Here is a 21,792-nt window from a genome sequence, read left to right as displayed (position 1 = left end):
TTGGTTAACATAGAGATTCTGGGAACATCAGAAGGTGGGGGGAAATGAACTATATTCTGGTAATCTGACCAATGGAACATATGCGGTGGTACTTAATGAATATCATGTGAGTTCGGTTGTCATCTGAGATATTCTCATCAATGATCAGATGACAAACTCTACAGTGGAAAGTCTACTGTAGAGATTCACATGGAATTGTTGTTCAATTTAAATGTTTGAATATGAAATTTGTGATGGGATGAAATGTGATTTTAGCTTCTAAAATGTGAGATTTGGGTTTTCATAAGATAGGGCTCTGCTCAATCAGTGGCCCGCCCCTGTGAAGGGACATGGGCTATAAAACTTTTCAAACACGCCCTCCTCTCCCTTCCTATATAAGCCCTTGACGACAATGTAACCTCCTGTTCCGAGGATGTGAGGACGACGGTCCGATGTCAGAATGGTTCAGATAATAACTACAGAATGAAGCCAACATCAGCGTGAGCTTTGGTTGCGAATGGTATGAACTTTGAACTCTCCTTCCATCTACAACCAACCTCCTGAAGCGTAGCTCAGAGTAAATATTTATTGTATTTTCCTTTTCCAAATGGGCGGTAATTTAGAATGCATAAGATACTGTATTTACAATAGCACAGCTTCGCCCTTTGTTCCTCAGTCTTCCCGCTCTTTCACTCAAACCCAGCCCCTTTTCTTTTGTGTAGCCAGCTGTCATATCTGTTCTGCCCACTAGAGACGTTTTCCTTTATGACGTAATTTGTAATCAAGTTATGATTTAAATATGTGTAATTCTGTGTGATTAGTTAGGTATTTAGTCAATAAATAATTAAACCCAATTTTGTATCGCTGATTCAATTTGTTAGCCAGGGTTCGTGCAGATAACCAAGAATTTACAACTTTCAGATGAGACTGAATTAAGATGACGATTAATATTGACTGCTATTGATGTAAAATATTACTAGGTCTTTAAAAGTTTATTCGGAAGATAACAGCTCTATAAATATTATTTTGTGGTGCCCAACTCTCTAGTTAATTACATTTACATGATTAGCTCAATCAGGTAATATTAATTACGGAGAAATTATTTTATAGAATAGCATGTCATATCACTTAATCACGACAGTGTGTGTGTGTGTGTGTGTGTGTGTGTGTGTGTGTGTGTGTGTGTGTGTGTGTGTGTGTGTGTGTGTGTGTGTGTGAGAGAGAGAGAGGCCATGTAAAGTAGACGACATCAAACTATAATCACTTAAACCTTTGAGAGCCAAGCAGAGCAGAGGCAGGCAGGCAGGCAGGCCAGTCTATAAGACTCAATCTGGACAAGCGGCCAGGCTGACCATGTGAGATCCCCCAGGGCTTTGTTGTCCCTCACTGACTGTTGCATTTTGAATGTGTGACCGTGCCAATGTGTTGAGATCAGGCCTCCCCAGCCCCCTGTACCTTCATATGGCTGTTCCTGCTATTATAGTAACCATCAGGCTCTGTCTGGAGGCCAGGCTGATTTTCAAAACAACCAACCAAGATGTCAGCGTGTCAGAATTGTGTTCCATGTACGGGGTGAACTGAGATGGTTGGTGTGACTCATTCTAGGCGACCGTGTGGTAATCTGAAATCAACACCCTCTCCACGGCGTAGAACAACAGTCCCCGAGCATACGTGCCTGTGTCAGTGTGTTTGGTTTGGCTCCACCACTTGAGATATCACAGGCTGATTATGTGTTTAGCTCCAGTCCTGCACCTGTGTTGTGAGCTCACCTGGGGGCGGCAGGGTAGCCTAGTGGTTAAAGCGTTGGACTCGATGTTCATCAAGTTCAAATCCCCGACCTGACAGGGTCCAAATCTGTCGTTCTACCCCTGAACAGGCAGTTAACTCCCTGTTCCTAGGCCGTCATTGAAAATAAGAATTTGTTCTTAACTGACTTGCCTAGTTAAATAAAGGTAAAATTAAAAATAACATCAACTGGCAAGAGAGAGAGAAAGAAAGAAACCATTCCCTTCTCCAGCGCCAGCCTGAACTGGAGGATTGTAGTAATTGATACATAGAGAGGCAGGATGGTAATGATCAATGTGCAGAGGTATTGGAAGGTAATATCATTTCTGTCATCCCCAGTGCTCTCGAGCAGCTAGATGTTCTTTACCATTCGGCCATCAGATTTGTCACCAATGCTCCTTATAGGACACATCACTGCACTCTATACTCCTCTGTAAACTGGTCATCTCTGTATACCCGTCGCAAGACCCACTGGTTGATGCTTATTTATAAAACCCTTTTAAGCCTCACTCCCTCCTATCTGAGATATCTACTGCAGCCCTCATCCTCCACATACAACACCCGTTCTGATAAGTCACATTCTGCTAAAAGGTCCCCAAAGCACACCCATCCCTGGGTCGCTCCTCTTTTCAGTTCGCTGCAGCTAGCGACTGGAATGAGCTGCAACAAACACTCAAACTGGACAGTTTTATCTCAATCTCTTCATTTAAAGACTCAATCATGGACACTCTTACTGACAGTTGTGGTTGATTTACATGATGTATTGTTGTCTCTACCTTCTTGCCTTTTGTGCTGCTGTCTGTGCCCAATAATGTTTGTACCATGTTTTGTGCTGTTACCATGTTGTGCTGCTGCCATGTTGTGTTGCTACCATGCTATGTTGTTGTCTTAGGTCTCTCTTTATGTAGTGTTGTGTGTTTTGTCCTTATATATGTATATATAAACACTTTTTTTGTATCCCAGCCCCCATCCCCGCAGGAGGCCTTTTGCCTCTAGGTAGGCCATCACTGTAAATAAGAATTGTTCTTAACTGACTTGCCTTGTTAAATAAAGGTTAAATAAAATGTAGATCTAGGATCTACTACATGCAACAGCAGGTACACTCTCCTCCCCTCCTCTCATCTCCTCCTCACCTCCCGTCCCCTCCTCCTCCCCCTCTCCTCCGTCCCCTCCTCTCCTCTCATCTCCTCCCCGCTGTTACTGTGGGAGACAGAGCGCTGAGAACTATAGTACTACCAGCTGAGTCACTCATTACACACAGACACGCTTGAGTTTTCCAGTTGAATGGTATTGCATGACACTGCACTGTTTCCCAGCCATGAGCTAACAGTGAACTAAGGAGTGTAAACATTCCATGAGAGATTGTCTTTGGAGGAAACATCTCGCCTGTCCCAGTTTTCATCTCACTGAAGAGGAAAGGAAAGGAGACAAGGAGAGGAGAGGAAGCCAGGGTGTGGCTATTATGTAATACCTGCTCCAGGTTCCCATTAGTCTTTATGTCACACTGAACCATCCCAACTATGGAATGCCATAACTACACTGCTGGCATATCATCAATACTCCTGCACACTGAAGGTGACTGTTACATTAAATAGCCAATAGAAAAAGGCTTATGACTCCGCGTTGCTATACAAACCACATATGTTCACTATTATTTGTTGTGGCTTAACGCTACAACATAAACTCTACATCAGCACCGTATTATTACCATGCCGGTTATTCACTGGGGACAGAGTTTCATAGAGAAAGATATTCACCTACTTCTGTGTCTATCGGGGTCACCGGGGCAGAACACAGTAGCAGCAGCTCTTTATAAAAGCCCACCTGACAGAGGTAGAGGGATCTGTCTATAGAGCCTTATGCTGAGGGAGGCTACAGTAACTCAGCGTACATATCCACTCCTCTCCTATTCAATCACAACCAATGGTCACACTACATTTTTACATGATCATAGTTGCACATACAGTAAGTCTTTTAGCTACGTATATGGAGTTGTAATGTTGCAGTGAAATGACATGAAACATAGGCCTCGGTACTAACTGCATTCCACACATGTGGTTCATAGAATGTGTAGCCTAGTGTTAATTAAATAACACATCATCCATGCAGTAGTCTGCTGTAAGATTCAGTACAGGACAGCTCCAGTGCTGCTAGGTGACCTAAACTGGGACATGCTTAACACCCCAGCCAACCTACAATCTAAATTTGATGCCCTCAATCTCACACAAATTATCAATGAACCCACCAGGTACAACCCCAAAAGCCGTAAACACGGACACCCTCAACAAATATCTCAGCAATCACTGTCTCATTGCCTGCATCTGTAACGGGTCTGCGGTCAAACGACCACCCTCATCACTGTCAAACGCTCCCTAAAACACTTCAGCGAGCAGGCCTTTCTAATTGACCTGGCCCGGATATCCTGGAATGATATTGACCTCATCCCGTCAGTAGAGGATGCCTGGTTATTCTTTAAAAGTGCCTTCCTCACCATCTTAAATAAGCATGCCCCATTCAAGAAATGTAGAACCAGGAACAGATATAGCCCCTGGTTTTCTCCAGACCTGACTGCCCTTGACCAGCACAAAAACATCTTCTGCATTAGCATCGAATAGCCCCTGTGATATGCAACTTTTCAGGGAAGTTAGGAACCAATATACACAGGCAGTTAGAAAAGTGAAGGCTAGCTTGTTTAAGCAGAAATTTGCATCCTGTAGCACAAACTCAAAAAAGTTCTGGGACATTGTAAAGTCCATGGAGAATAAGAGCACCTCCTCCCAGCTGCCCACTGCACTGAGGCTAGGAAACACTGTCACCACCAATAAATCCACTATAATTGAGAATTTCGATAAACATTTTTCTACGGCTGGCCATGCTTTCCACCTGGCTACCCCTACCCCGATCAACAGCCCTGCACCCCCCCCCCCCCACAGCAACTCACCCAAGCCTCCCCATTTCTCCTTAACCCAAATCCAGATAGCTGATGTTCTGAAAGAGCTGCAAAATCTGGACCCCTACAAATCAACCGAGCTAGACAATCTGGACCCTCTCTAAAATTATCTGCCGAAATTGTTGCAACCCCTATTACTGGCCTGTTCACCCTCTCTTTCATATCGTCTGAGATTCCCAAAGATTGAAAAGCTGCCACGGTCATCCCCCTCTTCAAAGGGGGAGACACTCTAGCCCCAAACTGCTACAGACCTATATCTATCCTACTCTGCCTTTCTAAGGTCTTCGAAAGCCAAGTTAAAAAATAGATTACTGACCATTTTGAATCCCACCGTACCTTCTCCGCTATGCAATCTGGTTTCAGAGCTGGTCATGGGTGCACCTCAGCCACGCTGAAGGTCCTAAAAGATATCATAACCGCCATCGATAAGAGACATTACTGTGCAGCCGTATTCATCGACCTGGCCAAGGCTTTCGACTCTGTCAATCACCACGTTCTTATCGGCAGACTCAACAGCCTTGGTTTCTCAAATGATTGCCTTGCCTGGTTCACCAACTACTTCTCTGATAGAGTGACTGACAATCCTACCAATCCTCGACTTTGGCGATGTCATTCACAAAATAGCCTCCAACACTCTACTCAACAAATTGGATGCAGTCTATCACAGTGCCATCCGTTTTGTCACCACAGCCCGATATACTACCCACTACTGCGACCTGTATGCTCTCGTTGGCTGGCACTCGCTTCATACTCGTCACCAAACCCACTGGCTCCAGGTCATCTACAAGTCTCTGCTAGGTAAAGCCCCGCCTTATCTCAGCTGACTGGTCACCATAGCAGCACCCACTCGTAGCACGCGCTCCAGCAGGTATATCTCACTGATCACCCCCAAAGCCAATTCTTCCTTTTCCTTCCAGTTCTCTGCTGCCCATGACTGGAACGAACTGAAGAGAAAAAAAAAGAAAAAAAAAATTCACTGAAGTTGGAGACATATCTCCTTCACTAACTTTAAGCACCAGCTGTCAGAGCAGCTCACAGCACCTGTACATAGCACATCTGTAAATATCCCATCCAACTACCTCATCCCCATACTGTTACTTATTTATCTTGCTCCTTTGCACCCCAGTATCTCTACTTGCACATTAATCTTCTGCACATCTACCATTCCAGTGTTTAATTGCTATATTGTAATTACTTCGCCACCATGGCCTATTTATTGCCTTACCTCCCTTATCCTACCTCATTTGCACACACTGTATATAGACTTGTTCTTGTATGTTTGTTTATTCCATGTGTAACTGTGTTGTTGTATGTGTCGAACTACTTTGCTTTATATTGGCCAGGTCGCAGTTGTAAATGAGAACTTGTTCTCAACTAGCCTACCTGGTTAAATAAATGTGAAATATATATATTTTTTTTATGCATGGGGTCATACAGTAGTCTACTGTAAGGCTCAGTACAGGACAGCTGCTGAATAACTATGTTAATAAACTCCTTTCTCCATGCTACAGAGGGTAGGACAGAGGAAGAGGCTATGCTAAGCTATACTAGCCCAAACCTCCTGGGCCTTCGCTACACCATCTCCTCATAAATCATCTTCTCACTTCCTCCTTTTGTTCCAGGAGACACTACACACACAGACCATGGCACAAGATGATATCGTAGCCATCTCGGAGGTTAGGGTTAGCACAGAGTGATAGGAAACAGCAACACCTAAGTCCCAGCGTCCCAGGCTCTTTGTTATTGTAGAGGCAGACTTGTCCCAGTCCCAGGGCTATAAGTCAGTCCACCCAGAGCTGAGTGTTCCCAAGGCTGTGTTTTGTCCCAGGCAGGACCAGACAGGCTCCAGGGGGTGTGAAGTGGTGGATATCAGGGTGTAGCAGGATGGAACCAGACTAATTAGTCTATTTCCATGAATTGCCGACTGGCCGTCTGCTACATGTGGAAAGACTGATCATATTATCCTACTGATTCATGGCACACTGTGACAGACGCTGTTTCACTGTCAATGCTTGGACGGGAAACAAAAATGCTGTTCCTCAAAGTATGATTCATTACTAATGTCAAGTAAATTAAGCAATCTGTATTGTCACGGACTGAGGGGTTCACAAACTCAATACAAGCCTGATGAAACTTTGAAGGGGATTTCCGAGTGGCGCAGTGGTCTAAGGCACTGCATCGCAGTGATAGCTGTGACACTAGAGGTCCTGGTTCGAATCCAGGCTCTGTCACGACCGGGAGACCCATGGGGCGGTGCACAGTTGGTCAAGCGTCGTCCGGGGAGGTTGTGGCCAGCCGGGATGTACTTGTCCCATCGCGCTCTAACGACTCCTGTGGTGGGCCGGGTGCAATGCACGCTGACACGGTCGCCAGGTTTACGGAGTTTCCTCTGACACATTGGTGCGGCTTTCCGGGTTAAGCGGGCATTGTGTCAAGAAGCAGTGCGGCTTGGCTGGGTCGTGTTTCGGAGGAAGCACGGCTCCCGACCTTCGCCTCTCCCGAGTCCGTACGGGAGTTGCAACGTTGGGACAAGAAATCGGGGAGAAAAAGGGGTACCATTTTTCTTTAATACTGCTAATACTGCTACACAAACAAGTCATATAAGCAAGGTTGGTTCCTGCATGACTGATACCACACCAGGCTTCTTACCTTGAAACTGAGATACTCATTTTGGGTCCCAGAGCAATGTTCTGGGCATACTGCCAAATTGCTTAGTCAATCGGTCACTCGCATGAACCCAACCATGACAGGTTATTAGACAGCAGCATTATTCTAAACATACGATTGGATACACACAGAACATTTCCATCAGAATGCATTACTAACGTCAAGTGGAAAAGGTGCAGAGTAACGAAGGTGCAGGTTATCAGTGTGTTCATGTGGCTTCATAAGCAGTATGACTCCCAGAAATGGCTTTGTGACGACAGCTAGTCTGTTCGTCTGTAGAGTGGTGCAAGGTTTGGTCCTCTTCCCAGGCCACAGCAGCCAGTCATCCACTCACATGGTCTCTGTGTGACTTCCTCAAACAGACACCCTTTGTCTAAAGCTACCACACACACACACACACACACACACACACACACACACACAATGCACTGCATTCCAGAGACAGGAAAACACCCAACTCAACCCGACAACACTCAAACCAAGTGCACATAAAAACTCAAGATGTTGTCGCCAAAAGATTTTAGCCTTAGAATTCATATCTGTGTTCAACCGATTCCAAACAAAGCTCCCAGTGACTGATCATCTACATGGTCACAGGCAGTTCTGTTCTGGGCTAAACAGTCACATGATCACACAGGCCTTAGTCATGTGATGGGGGACTGACTGTGTGGTGGGATCAGACCAGCTGACCCTTCAGCAGGGGTAAATATGTTAAAACCTACATCTGCTCAGCTCTATTGAACACAGGCACTGTGAGGAACACCTCAGAGCTCTGTGCTCAGCCAGGTTTGATTATACCTCCACTCCCATCAATTCAAACTTTATAAACTACATAAGCTTCCAAGATATAAATGAATGAGATACCAAACCCATTCACAGGGTTGGTTAACTCTTCAGATTCCTCGGGTCTCCATGGAATTAGGTAAATCCACTTTTAGTTCTCGCGCTCCACAAAATGTATTACATTTAGATTCCCTGGTGCCACTAGGGCAGTTTGAAACCCTGATGATGAATGAGTTCACAGAGGTGTGCAATAGTTTTGACTGATTGATTTAGTAGCTTGTTAATGAAGGCTGTGATGTTGCTGATGTTCTAATGTGATGTACTTGTTATTGGATCTTGTTATATTTCTTTAAAATCTTTTGCTTTGTGGTCTCAGGCCACCATTGAAAATGAACACTGGTCTCAACTGGACTCCCCTGATTAAATAAAAGTAGCTAAGAATGTATCAAATGACAATAGAAGAGACTCCAAAACAGAAATGCCAAAAAAAGACCTGTCAATTCTAAGTCTGTGTTCAAAAACCTAGCGGGGGTGTAAGTGGGAGCATCACAGTGAAATTGTCTCTCTGGTCTCAGTGTAAAAGGTTATATCGCCGTGCACCACCCACATATTGTAACAATGAGGAGGGCTCGTAAAGCTCTGCATTGACATGACTGGGACTTCCTGTATAAACACAAACACTTCTTTGACAACTTCCTTCACAAAAGCTCTGAGGAGCGTAAGAAGTATGAATGCCCTGACTTCTGCAGAGGCCGTATCTCAGTAAATGCTGTACAGCCACTGCAGACGTCAGATTGAGCATACAGAGGCTTTAAGGCTGTCTGTCTGTGGTGCGATCTAATCCTCCAGACTAGAGCCAGGCGTGTGTGTTGGCCCTGTGGTATGACTTCACGACACTCTCACCTTAGCAGCACCAGTCAATCTCCTACTACCTATAAAACATTCACCAGCTAAAGCCAGGACCAAAAATAGCATAGACCTGTCAGGAACCTCCCTGTCATAGAGCGAGGAGCCAGCCAGGGGACAACACAGACCACAGTCACAGCTCTGACTCCTTTAACCCTTTATTTCGTTCGTTTGAATGAAAACATTGAAAATCGATACCAGTGGAAGTTTTGAACGGAGAGAGTTGAGGTTATTTTTTTCTGACTTGAAGCCGAATTGTTTTGACTAGCAGAAATCTCTCTCACACTCACTCAACGTGCAGCCAGGCATAACAACCCAATACCTCTCCGTCAGATCACTGACAGCAGCCTCGCTCTTCTCTCCTAAACACTTCAAATCGATATGTGGGCACATTGTATCCACTCACCTAATCAGGCGTTTGATAGACAAAAGGCTGCCAGCAAGAGCCAACTATCTTTAAATAGATCATTTAGCAGATTACAGGCCTAGACTGAGGGATTTCTAAGCACACAGAGACAAAAGGACATGGTAGGGAAGTGATACTGAAACAATGGAAATCTGTTCTGAAGTTCACGGAGCTCGCAAAGTAAAAGTTGAAAAAGAATGTCTTTGTGAGATCAGATTAGGCAATTAAGCAAATTGTAATACTTGTATCATTACGGTGCCTCAGCCCACTCACAATGTGGACAACGAACACGATCATCTGTGATATTTGATCACAGGATATGACACAGATATAGTGCCTTGCGAAAGTATTCGGCCCCCTTGAACTTTGCGACCTTTTGCCACATTTCAGGCTATTATCGCTTGCACAGTGCTCCTTGGGATGTTTAAAGCTTGGGAAATCTTTTTGTATCCAAATCCGGCTTTAAAACGTCTTCACAACAGTATCTCGGACCTGCCTGGTGTGTTCCTTGTTCTTCATGATGCTCTCTGCGCTTTTAACGGACCTCTGAGACTATCACAGTGCAGGTGCATTTATACGGAGACTTGATTACACACAGGTGGATTGTATTTATCATCATTAGTCATTTAGGTCAAGATTGGATCATTCAGAGATCCTCACTGAACTTCTGGAGAGAGTTTGCTGCACTGAAAGTAAAGGGGCTGAATAATTTTGCACGCCCAATTTTTCAGTTTTTGATTTGTTAAAAAAGTTTGAAATATCCAATAAATGTCGTTCCACTTCATGATTGTGTCCCACTTGTTGTTGATTCTTCACAAAAAAATACAGTTTTATATCTTTATGTTTGAAGCCTGAAATGTGGCAAAAGGTCGCAAAGTTCAAGGGGGCCGAATACTTTCGCAAGGCACTGTACATATGAGATGAGGAATGCAAGATAATGTAAACATTATTGAAGTGACTAGTGATCCATTTACTAAAGTGGCCAATGATTTCACATCTGTATGTTGGCAGCAGCCACTCAATGTTAGTGATGGTTGTTTAACAGTCTGATGGCCTTGAGATAGAAGCTGTTTTTCAGTCTCTCGGTCGCAGCTTTGATGCACCTGTACTGACCTCGCCTTCTGGATTGTAGCGGTGTGAACAGGCAGTGGCTCGGTGGTTGTTGTCCTTGATGATCCTTTGACATCGAGTGCTGTAAGTGTCCTGGAGGGCAGGTAGTTTGGGAAAGGGGGATACCTAGTCAGTTGTACAACTGAATGCATTCATCAGAAATGTGTCTTCTGCATTTAACCCAACCCCTCTGAATCAGAGAGGTGCGGGGGGCTGCCATAATCGACATCACCCATGGCCACGCAGTCATGGGTGAACAGAGAGTACAGGAGAGGGCTGAGCACGCACCCTTGTGGGGCCCCAGTGTTGAGGATCAGCGAAGTGGAGATGTTGTTTCCTACCTTCACCACCTGGGGGTGGCCCATCAGGAAGTTCAGGACCCAATTGCACAGTGTGAGGTTTCGTATAGCTATAATGATTGGTTGACAGTAGGTGGGGTCAGGAGTTCCTGTATAAACACAAACTCACTTCTTTGACAACTTCCTTCACAGCAGCTCTGCATGAAAGCTATGATCCCTTATTAATTTACTTGTTAAATCCCCTTCAATCAGTGTAGATGAAGGTGAGGAGACAGGTTAAAGGATTTTTAAGCATTGAGACATGGATTGTGTACACGTGCCATACAGAGGGTGAATGGGCAAGACAAGATATTGAACTGCCTTTGAACGGGGTATAGTAGTAGGTGTCAGGCGCAAGTTTCCTGGGGGGCAACTCAACATTAGGAAGGAGTTCCTAATGTGTTGTACACTCAGCTTATATTTCAGTCTACTTTAGTCAGTGGTGACACAATGACCTCAGAAAGCCCCCATTCCAGCACTTCCCATGTCCTCACAATCCACTCAACCACAGTTCAGAGCATGAAGAGATTGTTTTTATTACCCAGACAATTCAATTTGACTTCCATCACCACATTATTATAAAGCCTCTCTCTCATTCCCCAACCCTTCTCTCTCTCTCATTCCCCAACCCTTCTCTCTCTCTCATTCCCCAACCCTTCTCTCTCTCGTTACCGGTTTCAGTCGACGAAACCTTTCCCCTTTTCCTGTGAGTGTGTAATGCTGCAGTCTCACCCCAGGCCTCCTGGCTGGTGGGCGGTCACATGATGATCCAATGACCCAGTACTCCAGGGAAACAAAATCCCTCTGTCTACACTGAGGTCTTCCTCTGTGAGACTGAGGTCTTCCTCTGTGAGACTGAGGTCTTCCTCTGATGATCAGAGACAACAGAGTTGAAGCAGGATCTTGTTAGAACATGGTACAAATTAGGAAAATATAATTATCTTTCATTAATAGGAGATGGTGTGTGTTTTTCATGTCAAAACAGAATGACACTTTGACACTATCAGTTTTCTGCTGCAGAGAACACATCCTTACATGATGAAGACCAAAGTTAAAATTCAGACTGCCATGTCTTTGTTCTAGTTTTCAGACGACCTTTCTTGTACATTATGTATGACAGACAAGCCATAGACAGTCAATCACGAGTGTTTAAAATGTTTTCTATGACGACAACCAATGTTGAAAGGTCAGAGGTCACAGCCTAAACACATCGGCAGCGTGACGTCTACAGAACCAACCATTAACTTCTAATCGAACTAGTCTTTGTGCTCCATTATAACCCTGAAAAGGGTTTTTTAAAAGGGGATCACACACTGGTTTTCCGCTCCGCTCGTCCGGACACGGGCCAGAGAGCTGGGTGCATGAACCTTGATGTCCTTGGTCGTCACTGTGGCAACAGGAGGAGGATCTATATTATGGTACGCTGCACCACGGCTCTCACCTATGGTGTTGACACAGTGGATAAAATAGTACTATGCCTCAGTGTGTTTCATTAGCTCCCTATCAGCCGTGTAATAAAGCCGCCACCGGTGCCCTCAGCCACTCCCCCTCTCTTTCATCTCCTCTCTCCATCTCTTCCTCTTTTACTCAGTGACAGTGTGTTTCATTAGCTCCCTATCAGCCGTGAAATAAAGCTGCCACCGGTGCCCTCAGCCACTCCCCCTCTCTTTCATCTCCTCTCTCCATCTCTTCCTCTTTTACTCAGTGACAGTGTGTTTCAAGGACACTCAAGACACCCCCCCTCCCCATCTTACACTCATTCACACAATTTATTCCAAGGACAGACAGTGTGTCTCCAAGTTGTCATGGCACATTCTTCAAGAATTCTGACAATTATTTAACCATTAGCTCCTCATTACCATCCCAGCAGGGGACCGTGAGGAGGGATGTCCATTTGTAACTAGTTGCTCGTCAATAATCTGATTAATATCAGTCATAATAGATCAAAGGGAATGTCAAGCTCTTTCTCTCTCTCTCTTTCATAATGTATTTCCAGGCTGAGCGTGCAGTTCATCAAGTCTCGAAGTTGAGAATCTCTCCTATTCGAACAGTGAGGACTTTCACGCTTCACTACACTAAGGTCCTATCAAACTGACAAACGCTCATCCACCATCCATTGCTATTACATCACCACTGTCTGCTGTGCTAGACTGGCTCATTCTCCTCTGACACTGCTGTGGATAGGTAGAGGGGCTCTGTTCTCTAGGACAGCATGTCCTGCACGATCCATCCACATAGTTTGTATTGTATTGTATTGTGTAGAATGGACAATGTTCTATCATACAGTGTTCTATCTACATTCAGTTTTATGAATGTGTCATGCTGGGCTGCTTTCATCCTGACATCACTGTAGATTAGAACCGTTTCAGTTGGATCACATGGAACAGGTTTTGGGCAGCTCCTTCTGGGCTCTGGGACCAGTGACCTAATAACAAAACACTGCTAAAAGAAAGGGAGTACTGTCATTGAGATTGAATTGAGCCCAAAGCCATTTCAACATGTTGAGATGCACCTGAGCAATGTTCCTGTCTCTGTGTGATCTCTAAAGAATGAGTGTGTGCTGTGTAGTGAGATCTGATTCTCTGAGGGGGACGGCATTAAGGGTTATGCCCCCCTTTATCAGCACCTGGCCGTGCTGCTGCTCCAGTTTCAACTGTTCTGCCTGCGGCTATGGAATCCTGACCTGTTCACCGGACGTGCCACCTGTCCCAGACCTATTATTTGACCATGCTAGTCATTTATGAACATTTGAACATCTTGGCCATGTTCTGTTATAATCTTCACCCGGCACAGCCAGAAGAGGACTGGCCACCTCTCATAACCTGGTTCCTCGCTGGGTTTTAGCCTTTCTAGGGAGTTTTTCCTAGCCAACGTGCTTCAACACCTGCATTGCTTGCTGTTTGGGGTTTTAGGCTGGGTTCTTGTACAGCACTTTGAGATATCAGCTGATGCACGAAGGGCTATATAAATACATTTGATTGGATTTGATTTAGTGTTCCTATCCAAAGGCCCGCAACCAACACGTGGAACATTACCAAGTTCAACCACTCACTGGCTCAATCTCTCCTGATGTGGCCTTTTCTGCTTCATTAAATCACTGCAATCCATCATCAGCCTCTTGGTCCACAGGGCCCTCCCTGTGTAGGTTGATACTCAGCAGTACGGTTGGTAATACTGGAGCTGTAGCAGCTCAATAGTTATAGGCAGGGCCAAAGATATACAGAGTTTGGTGGTCAACTTGCTTTGAGATTCTAGAATTATGATGGGCACCATGTTGGAACCAAATGAATGGAAAGTAGAATGTTATTGTTATTGGATGGAAAGGAATTAACCGGATACTTAAAGGAGAGCAACAAGACAAAATGGAATAAGGAGGAGCTCTGTGGATCCCTGTTCAAGAAGTAGCCCCGTCTGTCCGCACAGAGACACACGTACGGTATGAGGGTGTTAAGCCATATGTTATTACCACCTGGCTGAAAGACCCTGGACCGAGAGACACAGAGGGTGGGTGCAGCGAGGTGTGATAACACTGTGATTACACAGCTCACACAGTCATAATACCGCTATTTAACCTGGCTACAGCTCGATCAATACGGGAAGCTTGAGTCGAAGCTCTATGAGTGAGGTCTTCAGGAGAAATACGTACTCATGTCCATTGAGAGTTGCATAGTATTTTCATGCAGCAAGCCTACTTCAAGGAAATTAGCTTTTTTTCCTTTATCTCAGAAAAATGGTTTTAAAAAGACCAAGCATATTACATAATATTGTAATGTACAGTACAGCTTTTGAATTGATGTAATTTGCACAACAACAACAAAAAATTTGATCAGATAAAATGTTTGTGTGAACTTTAGAAACCCCTGACCGGATCCTAAGTCTAAACACTAACGACAAGTGGTGTCATGGCCCGTTATCCGTTTAGCTCAGATCCTACTAATCCCAAAACGTCCCTCCTGTCCCGTTCTGTCCCTAGAAATACAGCACAACAGTCACAACACCATACATAGGCAGTAGACCCTGTGTAAGTATCCCACTGGTGGACACAGATGCTGTAGTACTGTATTACTGACTATCAGGAATAATGAAACACTAAGAACATGCTATACAGTACATCTAATGTAACAGAGTATAGGCTACATTACATCATGGTAACATTACATGCTCATGAGTTTCCCTTTCAAAGCAAATTAATTCAATATCTTCTTGTCCCAATTGGCGAGATCCATTGTGCAGTCAGATATGATCATTTACATGTCTGTATATTCACCTCATAATCACCTCTCAACAACATGACCCAATTATATCATGACGTGGTTCTAGTGTTTCATTAAGGTCCCTCCCCCTGGCGAGTATAAATGAGATTATCTATCTATGTGGATAGCGAGAGAGAGAGAGAGAGAGAGAGAGAGAGAGAGAGAGAGAGAGAGAGCTCCCCCACTCCTAACCTAATCCCCAGGAGACAGGAAGTCAGCAGGAGAGAGACTTCCTGTCCAGACGGGCTGATTAGTCCGCAGCCAAACAGCCACGGCCCGAGAGTGTCAGGCTCTGTCCCACCTTTCTAGTATTGACCAGTGTGTTACTGTTCCTATGTGCTTGTGTCTGTCGGTCGGTCGCCCGATCTGCTTCATACATGTTTCATTACTCACCTTCGTGTTAATGAATAATGCATTACTGTCTCTATGCTGTTGTTGTTTCTATGTTTCTGTGTATGTGTATGATTTTGTACTTGTGTTTTGAGTGAACCCTCAGGAATAGGGAAGAGTAGCTGCTGCGGGAACCAAATAATTGAATAGCGAACAGATGTCATTGGCTGAGACTGATGACAGAATCATGACATGTTGACAAGGAGGAGATGCATAAAAAGACAACCAGGAGAGGAACAGCGGGCACCTTGTGCAAACTGACAGCTACAAAGATTACAGTGCTGCCTTTGAACACTTTTGCGGGAATGACAATTTGAAATTGTCAACCTAAAAAAGGTACACTTGCATAACTGTGTGTGTGTGTGTGTGTGTGTGAGAGAGTGTGTGTGTGTGTGAGAGAGGGTGTGTGTGTAAAAATCTTCTCCTCTCCTCTTTTCTCCTAACGCAAGACAGCATTACTACGCATTAGATCAAAGTTCAGGGGGGCCCGAGCTTTTCGTTATACATTACACTCTCGCTCTCTCCACAGTCCCCTCGTGACTAACTAACCCAGTGCCTACTGCATCCAAGGGCTTGCCTCCCTCTACTCACTGTCACAGGACTGCTCTCTAATAGATACCATTGATGCCTATCAAAAGTTACAGTATGTTATTCAATAGTCATGTATGTAGTGAAGTCCTATGGATATAGGTTTATCGCCAATCACCAAGACAACATCACTATTTGCTATTCTTTAATTCACGTCCATCATCTCTCAACAGAGCGAGGTTGTGTGAATCAGAGTCTGTCTGTCTGTCAGCCCGTCTGTTTGCTGATAAACACACGTCTCAACACGCGGCTACAGTCATGGCCTTCAGAGGTGACGCGCTGGATGACTCGCATGTATACCCCGACTAATCCATTGATGTTCTGTGTAGTTTTGTTGTTGAGCCAAAGATGCCATGTTATTGAGGTGATCCATTCATCACAAATAATCACTGAAGCACAACATTGAATAAACTGAAGTTTCTCTCTGCCACAATTCAGATCTATAAGCAGTATGCATATTAAGCCCAGAGAGCCAGGTGTGTGCACTGGGCAGCTACCCTTTAATACCTGAGAGCACCACACTACGTCTCATTCATTCAGTTAATGGCTACAGTCAGTAATATGTCCATAAGCTTCTTCAAATGCCACGGACCCCGTTGCCTCATGGGAGCAGCCCTCTGGATTAGCGCCAAACACGCATTACTGTACTGAACTGGATAACCCACAGCCCATAGTCTCCGCTGTAAGCTATTGATTTGCCCAGCAGCACACATCAACCCTAAAACCACTGGATTACGAAATCTCCACAAAACTATGCTAGACATATGGTCTAATGTGTGGTAATGGGATGTGTTCCTGCCTGGTCATAAAGACAGAAGGAGTGTTTGTTTGCTTTAGGTAAACCAGTGGAGGCTGGTGGGAGGAGCTATAGGAGGATGGGTTCATTGTAATAGCTGGAATAGAACGGTATCAAAACACATCCAACATATGGAAACCATGTTTGAATCCGTTCCATTTATTCCATTCATTACAATGAGCCTGTCCTCCTATAGCTCCTCCCACCAGCCTCCTCTGATGTAAACTTATGAACAGGTGGTTTATGGATATGTGAAATATTTTTGCTTAATCTTTTAACATGCAACACAGAACATAAATAAATTGGTAGAAGTGTATATATGCACTGTTGGGTTGTTGTTGTTTTACAAAACTTTACCAGGGGTCTCTACCTCATGAGTTCAATTCCATGATTGTTATGTTTACATTTCAGTCAATGATTCAGTTTTCAATCATTATTGTTCCTAAATTCAAACATACTGAATTGATGGTTTGGCGTGTGCTGTCCATTACGTCTGTCATTGCGCACATCAGTTTGACTTTATCCTATCTGCCGACCAATGTGCTTATATCATAATCTATTTAATGAAAAAGACATGAGGTGATATTGATGCTGTATCAGCAGTCAGCACAGGTTCCTGGTGATGACAGAAGACAAACATATCAATAAATGATTTTGTAACTAGGCTATAAATTAAATACAAATCCAATAGGCTACAAGTGACTCCTCTGTTAAGCTCGAGGAACAATTGTAGAACCCTATAGACTTAACTGTGGTTTAAATGCAACTACGATGATTTGCTCTTTCTGTATTCTAAGAGTGAGTCCATACTTCAGTTTACAGAGTCAAGACGATAGTGACGTTGTGCAATTCAAATAGTTTAAACCGACCCATTACAAACTCCTTGCTTAATTTATTTTAATTGTTATGATGTAGCCTATTTAACCTTTTACACCCTAGGGAATTGGCTGATATGGATAGGGCGAAATTGAAATGTTTCTCACAAAATAAATATTCAAATGCATAACCATTGTAACAACTGAAAGGGAACAGTTTGAAGAAAATTATGAGACGAAAGATGAGTACACAACAGCTCACCTGACAACAACAAAACATCCAACATTACACTTGATTTTATGTGCATTTTACATTTACGCCACATTTGTTGATAACGAAATCTGAAAATACTCTAGACACATTCAGTAACCTGATAAGACTATTCCTGGAAAATGTGGGGTAGGTGCAACATGAAACAAAAACATTTGTTTTTTGTTTTAAACAACGTTTGAGTGAGAGGACTAACTGGTGTCGCCAAGTAACCACACCTCTCCAAAGTGTGCACAGTTCCTAAGCAATTTCAAAGCACTTTAATGACTCAAAGAAGAGTCTTCAACTATAAGGTACTTTTTTGCTCTCCTAGCTGTGACGTTGAGGAACTAGAGCAAGCACACTTGTAATTATTTCATTTGGAACACACACCTGAATCGCCGCCATCACACAATTACTGTTGTTGTTTACACAACCCCAAAACGGTCCGTTATAAATCGCAATCTATGACAGGGGGGCATAATTTGAAAGCTTGTTATATTGCCAACATTACTAGCTAAGTTATAAAATACGATCTAACAGCTTTTACGAGGCAATTCAGAGAAACAAATCGTACTTTTGGTGTACATAGAACGGAGTCATTAGTGCGTTCGGGTGCGTGTGCCAAGACACATTTTCTTCATAATAAACAAAGTCTCATTCTGTTCAGAACAACAAAGAGTATAACGACATGTCATCTTGTAACTGTACATAAAACATAATGGTCATAAACGTTGACACTGTATACGACATGAGTTTTATAATTTCGAAATGTGAAGTTCACATTTGGACTCACTGATTGGCTTGCCTGTATGACATCAAAGCGGTATTTACTATAATCCTCAATGTCTCATATTTCAAAATATATTATTAAGTAATCTTAATTTATTCAGACAACAAAACATTTGCAAATGTTGCCCAATTAGCGGGTGGGATAGGGGCAATATTTTTGTCGTGCGTGGTCCTCAAATTCAGAAAGGCTGTCAGTCAAACCCCACACAGCGCTGTGAAGTGCATAGCCAGAGCTCTGACGTCATGTATAGTGTTCCTGTACAGCCACTACGTTCCAATTTAGGAGTTTATTAGTGCGGAAATCTGCCATTTCAACCGGTATATGGGTACGAGTGTATAGGGCAACATAGGAAATGGAAACGCATAATTGTTCATAGAAACGCAACAATGTTTCATTGAGAATAGACTGTAAAAGCCGCAACCACCTGACCAACAAGTTGGTAGCCTAGACCCCATATACTTTTGTTTTGGCACAACCAAATGGATCCCAAGAAAGTAATTCAGTGCAATAGGCTACTTACCCATCTGGTGATGAACTTGCGAATAGAGCTAAAATCCATTCTTTAACAGGTTCCAGCTGCTCCAAGCAATTTCTTTTTGGCCGTCTTTAATCTTTGACGCTAGCTAATTGTTTATTTCTACTCTATACTCCATGACTTTCGGACGGTCCCCTTTTTCTGCCTAAGAACTATAATAGTCTGGGTGCGACTATTGTAATCCTATACGATCAGTCACCTATTTGTCTCTCTATGAAAGGTAAAGCTCAAATGTCCACGCGCTTTCATAGTTCTGGTTTCATTCATATGCTGACATGTTAGTCTATGATTCAGCAGCCAGTGCGGTATTCTTTTCCCCTAATGTTTCAGACGCAAAGTCCCCTTCTTCTACTAGTCAGAAGTAGCGTCTTCTTTTTCCTCTCCTGCCTTCTCTCGCTCACCTTCCTCGCGCCGGTAATCTTCTTGGCTCTCCGCTGTGGGAAATAACAGTTTTTCTTCCATCATAGGCTACGTCACTGGGAGCCATAAGCGCTTGCGCACTCTAGTGTCACACTTACCAACTGGAATGTATCAGCTTCGGTCAGGCATGCATGCTCATGTCTTTTCTCAGCAGAATCGCTTAAAACTTGTTCAGGATTGGTGGGTCCCCTGCGGATGGTTGAGCTAATGTAGATTTATGCGATTAGCATGAGGTTGTAAGTAACAAGAACATTTCCCAGGACATAGACATATCTGATATTGGCAGAAAGTTTATATTCTTGTTAATCTAACTGCACTGTCCAATGTACAGTAGCTATTACAGTGAAATAATACCATGCTATTGTTTGAGGAGTGTGCACAGTTTTGAACATCAAAAGTTATTAATGAACAAATTAGGCCCATTTGGGCAGTCTTGATACAACATTTTGAACAGAAATGCAATGGTTCCTTGGATCAGTCTAACACTTTGCACATACACTGCTGCAATCTAGTGGCCAAAATCTAAATTGCACCTGGGCTGGAATAATACATTATGGCCTTTCTTTTCCATTTCAAAGATGATGGTACAAAACAAAAAAATACAAACTGTCCTTTTTTCTTCTTGGTATTATCTTTTACCAGATTTAATGTGTTATATTCTAACACATTCCTTTCACATTTCCACAAACTTCAAAGTGTTTCCTTTTAAATGGTACCAAGAATATGCATATCTTTGCTTCAGGGCCTGATCTACAGACAGTTAGATTTGGGCATGTCATTTTAGGTAAAAATTGGGGGGGGGGAACTAATTCACAAAACTGTTGCACTAAGAGTTAGAAACAAAATTGAATGGCAAATTCCCCATTAATGCATGGCAGCGAACTATGGTAAAGATTTGGACCATAAAGCCTAATTCATTTTGGCACGTGCAGGCTACAATAAACTTAAATCAAAAAGTGTGTTTGTGAGAGGGAGAAAGAGAGAGTTCACAAACCTCCTCTACTAACACACTGAAGCCTCAGGGCCAGAACATCCAATCAATCAGATCAAGCCAAATTACAACACAGTCAAAACAAAACATGGCACCCAGTAGAGGAAAAGCTGTGCAACCACTGCACCACAGCAAAACCCAAAACAGAGCTGTATTTCCTGACAAAATGTCACAAATTTAAAACAATTAGTGTCATTTCTCCAAATTTGAAATTTCTCAAGGTTTCAAAGACCTCTCTGATGAGGATAGGCTAACTGTCCTGTTGCGGGAGGACGCAGAGAGGTTGCGTTGGCAGCGCACTACATTGCTGCCTGCCATATAATGAGGGACATAGTCATGCCAATAAAGCTAATTGAATTGAGAGAGAGCGACTTGAATCAGTTATAGAACCTATAGCCCTTTTATGGTTGTGAGGTCTGGGGTCCGCTTTCCAACCAATAATTCACTAAATGGGACAAACACCAAATTGAGACTCTGCATGCAGAATTCTGCAAAATATATCCTCAGTGTACAACATAAAACACCACATAATGCATGCAGAGCAGAATTAGGCCCGATACCCACTAATAATCAAAATCCAGAAAAGAGACGTTATTTCTACAACCACCTAAAAGGAAGTGATTCCCAAACCTTCCATAACAAAGCCATCACCCACAGGGAGAGGAACCTGGAGAAGAGGCCACTAAGCAAGCTGGTCCTGGGCCTCTGTTCACAAACACAGACCCCACAGAGCCCCAGCACAGTGACACAATTAGACCCAACCAAATCATAAGAAAACAAAAAGATAATTACTTAACACATTGGAAAGAATTAACAAAAAAACAGAGCAAACTAGTATGCTAGTTTGGCCCTAAACAGAGAGTACACAGTGGCAGAATACCTGACCAATGTGACTGCCCCAAACATAAGGAAAGCTTTGACTATGCACAGACATAGTGAGCATAGCCTTGCTATTGAGAAAGAATGCCTTAGCCGGTCTTCTCTTGAGAGCCAAGTCTGTCTATGTGCACACTGCCCACAAAAGGAGGTGGAACCTG

General features: G+C 43.5%; 1 pseudogene; it reads right to left on the bottom strand.

Moving 5' to 3' along the window:
• Positions 1-19,793, bottom strand: part of LOC135543367 (phospholipid-transporting ATPase IH-like) — a 90,851-nt pseudogene extending 71,058 nt beyond the window's left edge.
• Between the last annotated feature and the right edge of the window lie 1,999 nt (positions 19,794-21,792).

Source organism: Oncorhynchus masou, chromosome 7 (genome assembly GCF_036934945.1).
Source record: "Oncorhynchus masou masou isolate Uvic2021 chromosome 7, UVic_Omas_1.1, whole genome shotgun sequence".
NCBI lineage: Eukaryota > Metazoa > Chordata > Actinopteri > Salmoniformes > Salmonidae > Oncorhynchus > Oncorhynchus masou.
The sequence above is the reverse complement of the archived record's forward strand: the minus strand, read 5'-3'. Positions and strand labels throughout refer to the sequence as shown.